Source organism: Magnolia sinica, chromosome 6, assembly GCF_029962835.1.
Source record: "Magnolia sinica isolate HGM2019 chromosome 6, MsV1, whole genome shotgun sequence".
In the NCBI taxonomy this organism is placed as follows: domain Eukaryota; kingdom Viridiplantae; phylum Streptophyta; class Magnoliopsida; order Magnoliales; family Magnoliaceae; genus Magnolia; species Magnolia sinica.
The window spans coordinates 25,010,296-25,016,063 of record NC_080578.1 but is presented as its reverse complement, the minus strand read 5'-3'; the positions used below and the strand labels follow the sequence as shown (position 1 = coordinate 25,016,063).

Below are 5,768 nucleotides of genomic sequence, written 5' to 3'. Positions count from 1 at the left end.
CAAATCCCAAAACCTATAACCTAAACCTAAACCGTAACCTAATCCTATAACCTAAACTCAAATCCCTAAACCTTAACCTATAACCTAATCTAAACCTATACTTATAACCTAAAACTATTTCCAAATCCCAAAACCTATTACCTAAACCTAACCTTTCCCTAAACCTATAACCTAAACTCAATTCCCTAAACCTAAACCTAGACCTAAACTTAAACCTATAGCCTAAACTCAAATCCCTAAACCTTAACCTATAACCTAACCTAAACCTATACTTATAACCTAAAACTATTCCCAAATCCCAAAACCTATAACCTAAACCTAAGCTTTTCCTAAACCTATAAGCTAAACTCAATTCCCTAAAGCTAAACCCTGCACCTAATCCTAATCTCAACTCCCTAACCTAAACCTAAACATAAACTTGAAAACTCAAACTTAAACCCAATACCGAACCTGAACCCGATTTTCTAAACCTAAACCATAACCCATTCTCAAATCCAAAAACCTATAACCTAAACCTAAACCAAAACCAAAACTTATAACCTAAACCCGAACCCATTCTCAAATCACAAAACCTATAACCTAAACCAAAACCGAAACCTATAACCTAAACCCGAACCCATTCTCAAATCCCTAAACCTATAACCTAAACCTAAAATCTATAACCAAAACCTATAACCTAAACCCGAACCCATTCTCAAATCCCAAAACCTATAACCTAAACTTAAACCTTAACCTAAACCTATAACCTATAACATAAATCAAAACTTAAACCTATAACCTATAACCTAAATCAAAACCTATTACCTTTCCCTAAACCTTAATCTAAACTTATAACTTATAACCTAAGTCAAAACCAAAACCAAAACCTAAAACCTAAACCTATAACCCATAACCTAAATCAAAACATATAATCAAAACTAAAACCAAAACCTATATCCTAAACCCGAACACATTCTCAAATCCTATAACCTATAACCAAAACCAAAACCTATAACCTAAACCAAAACCAAAACCTATAGCCTAAACCCGAACCTATTCTCAAATCCAAAAAACCTATAACCTCAACATAAACCTTAACCTAAACTGTTAACCTATAACCTAAATCAAAACCCTATAACCTAAACCAAAATCAAAACCTATAACCTATAACCTAAACCTGAACCCATTATCAAATCCCAAAACCTATAACCTAAACCGAAACCAAAACCTATAACCTAAACCCGAACCCATTCTCAAATCCCAAAACCCAAACCTAAACCTAAACCTAAACCTATAACCTAAACTCAAATCCCTAAACCTAAACCTAAACCTAATCCTATAACCTAAACTCAAATCCCTAAACCTTAACTTATAGCCTAACCTAAACCTATACTTATAACCTAAAACTATTCCCAAATCCCAAAACCTATAACCTAAACCTAACCTTTCCCTAAACCTATAACCTAAACTCAAGTCTCTAAACCTAAACCTAGACCTAAACCAAAACCTATAGCCTAAACTCAAATCGCTAAACCTTAACCTAAAACCTAACCTAAACCTATACTTATAGCCTAAAACTATTCCCAAATCCCAAAACCTATAACCTAAACCTAACCTTTCCCTAAACCTATAACCTAAACTCAATTCCCTAAAGCTAAACCTACACCTAATCCTAATCTCAACTCCCTAACCTAAACCTAAACCTAAACTTGAAAACCCAAACTTAAACCCAATCCCAAACCTGAACCCGATTTCCTAAACCTAAACCATAACCCATTCTCAAATCCAAAAACCTATAACATAAACCTAAACCAAAACCAAAACTTATAACCTAAACCCGAACCCATTCTCAAATCTCAAAACCTATAACCTAAACCAAAACCAAAACCTATAACCTAAACCCGAACCCATTCTCAAATCCCAAAACCTATAACCTAAACCTAAACCTAAACCTTAACCTAAACCTATAAACTATAACCAAAACCAAAACCTATAACCAAAACCAAAACCAAAACCTATAACCTAAGCCCGAACCCATTCTCAAATCCCAAAACCTAAACCAAAACCAAAACCTATAACCTAAACTTGAACTCATTCTCAAATCCCAAAACCTTTAACCTAAACTTAAACCTTAACATAAACCTATAACCTATAACTTAAATCAAAACTTATAACTTAAAGCAAAACCAAAACCTATAACCTAAACCCGAACCCATTCTCAAATCCAAAAACCTATAACCTAAACCAAAACATATAACCTAAACCAAAACCAAAACCTATAACCTAAACCCGAACCCATTCTCAAATCCCAAAACCTATAACCTAAACCTAAACCGTAACCTAATCCTATAACCTAAACTCAAATCCCTAAACCTTAACCTATAACCTAACCTAAACCTATACTTATAACCTAAAACTATTCCCAAATCCCAAAACCTATAACCTAAACCTAACCTCTCCCTAAACCTATAACCTAAACTCAATTCCCTAAACCTAAACCTACACCTAATCCTAATCTCAACTCCCTAACCTAAACCTAAACTTGAAAACCCAAACTTAAACCCAATCCCGAACCTGAACCCGATTTCCTAAACCTAAACCATAACCCATTCTCAATTCCCTAAAGCTATAACCTATAACCTAAACCTAAACCTAAACCTAAACCTAAACCTAACCTAAACTTATAACCTTTCCTTAAATCTTTAACTTAAAACCTAAATGTATTCTCAAATCCTTAAACCCAAACCTACACCTAATCCTAATCTCAACTACTTAACTTAAACTTAAACTTGAAAACCCAAACCTAAACCCGATCCCGAACCCGAACCCGATTTCCTAAACCTAAACCTTAACCTATAATCAAGTTTCCAAAAGCTATAACCTATAACCTAAACCTAAACCTAAACCTTAACCTAAACTTAAACCAAAACCTATAACTTAAACCTTAACCTGTAACCTAAACTTAATTATAACCTATAGCCTAACCTTAACCTAAACCTATAACCTAAACCTAAACCAAAACTTATAATCATATGGTGAGACCATTTTTTTTGTGTCAATTTCATTCCTCTTTGAGTTTTTTTTTTTTTTTTAATTCATTAAGAAAAAAAAAAGTGGTTATACGTGATGCACTTCTTTCACTGTCTTTTTTTTCCCCAATGGGCATTCTAATTTATGAATGACATGACTGTTTGTAGGATGATGTAATTTTAGTAGCTGTTGAAATTTCAGAGTGAAGTCGAGCACATTTCTCTAATGAAGCCAAAGATTTGTAATTTTAGTATTATTGTAATTGTAACTGTAATTGATTGTAATTGTAATTGATTGAATGAAGGATTGTAATTGAATGAATGAATGATGTAATTGGTTGAATGAAGGATTGTAATTGAATAAATGAATGATTGTAATTGAATGAATGAATGATTGTATAGGTGGTAATTGAATGAACAAATGATTTAATTTGTCAATGTACAAAATAGCTACGGATATTGACCGTAGCCACTAATTAAACAAGTGTAGCCTTTTCAAGTTTGGCATATTGCTACGGACCTTCAGCTACAAATAAGATCCGTAGCTGTTTGAAGTTTTTGCTACAGATATAATTACTACGGATTATATCTGTAGCTATTTAACTTATAGCTACGGATTAAATCCGTAGCCACTAATCAGACAGGTGTAGCCTTTTCAATTTTGGCTTATTGCTACGAACTTTCAGCTACAAATAATATCCGTAGCTGTTTGAAGTTTTTGCTACAGACATAATTGCTATAGATTATATCTGTAGCTATTTAACCTATAGCTACGGATTAAATCCGTAGCCATAGGTTCCAGACTTATTGTTATGGCACCTACAACGACGGTCGTGTTACGGACTAACTACGGTTTTAGTCCGTAGCCATAGGTCTATGGCTACGGATTTTATCCGTAGCCTTTGCCCCTTTTTTTGGTAGTTGAGGCTCATCACCCACAGCATAGGCCGACAGCTTGGACACGATGTCCTATACGACAATGTCTGACTCACGAGTCTTAGTGGGATTGTATCACACTAATGGTTATGAATGGACATATCCATTGGGAACGAGGTATCCTAAATTCTATTTGGTCGTGTCATACATTTTGAACATACATGATCAATTATCTAGTGGACTAATTCGATTGACATGGGAGAACCCCGGTGCAATCGACATTGGGTGCGAGCATCCCGTATAGTCTGGCTACTGTCGGTCATCCGTGTTCAACCCGGGTTGATTGAATAAGCCTAGGGTAGCTGCCCTAACTTGGGCCACTCCTTTAGTTCGGGCAGTTAGCCAACTGATCCAACATCATAGGCAATTCTAATATCACTATGGACCTATTAACAACTTATCATGCGATTATTGCGAGGTTTCATAAGAATCATAAATTCAACAACGCAAACACTTAGGCATTTCATCAAACATGTGAGCCTCAACAGAGTAATACACTCACTGGAGCATTTAATTAAACATGTAAGCATCAACAAATCAACACATTCAATTAAGCATTCAATCAAACATTTGAGCATCATTAGAATAACACATTTAATCACTTAGTCATTTTATCAAACATGTGAGCATGCATAGACAAGCAATGACACATATTACAGTCAAATACAAAATATGAACATGCTAGTTATTTATAAATCATTCACAACAAGAAATCATTAATTGAGACCATCAATGGTTGATAAATGGAAACCTAGGCATAATGGTCCGCACCTTTACAATAATTCGCCCGAATCAAAGCGCTCTTACGATTAGGGTGATAGGGAAAATCCACCAAAGACTAAATAATCATACGAACCATTGTAAGTACTAAAAAACCTAACCCAAAATGTTATATTAGATAATAGAATCTATTTCTTACCTCCAGTTGCTGTCGAGAGAACTCCACAAAGGATCCACGAGTAGTAAAGTGGTTATAAAGGGGGATGTGAGGGTGAAGGTGTAACACCCCATGTTTTCAAGATCCGAGTATTTGACTCGTTTCGCAAAAACCCGAGTGTTAACCTTTAGAGAGCCAAATTTCATATTTTTTTTCTTTATCTTTCAGAGTTAGCATTTTAGTGTAGAATAGACAAATTAACATAAAAGAAAATTTACATTTATATTTAGAATATACAAGAGGTTGCCCATAATGACTTATACAAACTAATATCTCTGAAATTAATAAGTACAAGATTGACATGATTTAATACATGAGAAATAATAGAATGCATGTAAATTTGAGCCGCAAGACTACGCAGCTTCTCATAACAATACAACCGTGCATCCCTGACACTTATACTCGGCTCCTCATTATTTTGAACCTGAAAATCACCTAAGCCACCTGTGCTACCTATACGGTTATATATTTGATGGATGAGTGACCAACTCAGTGTGAATTTTCGTCAAGATTACGCACCACTGCCTTAGACAGGAATAGCATGGAAACATCCAGACAAACAAAATATAGCAATGTAGTCTTATTATATGCATGGATGCGTGAATGCATCATCAACCCAGGGATGCTCATCCGTTCGAAAGTTGGGTTCGTCACCCAGGCAAAGGCTGGCCATTAGCGAAGCATATCACGTGTGTATATCACATACCGCATAATAACTGTCTATCGTACATCACGTATGTAAATTGATAGTTGGTGGTCTGACAGCTAGCGAAACGATACCCCAATAACTCGGAGGCAAGTGCTACAGCATCCAGAAATATCCACCCGTCAACGTAAATATACATGTATGCATGATTAGCTAAGCCATTATTAGTCCAATTACAATC

At 35.1% G+C, this 5,768-nt stretch overlaps 1 long non-coding RNA gene across 1 annotated transcript; it reads right to left on the bottom strand.

Moving 5' to 3' along the window:
* Positions 1-1,514: 1,514 nt before the first annotated feature.
* Positions 1,515-2,623, bottom strand: LOC131249928 (uncharacterized). Its single transcript, XR_009172904.1, has 3 exons — positions 2,173-2,623; positions 1,977-2,063; positions 1,515-1,906 (listed from the first exon to the last, which is right to left on the bottom strand). It is a non-coding gene; the product is annotated as an uncharacterized LOC131249928 (long non-coding RNA).
* Positions 2,624-5,768: the final 3,145 nt, after the last annotated feature.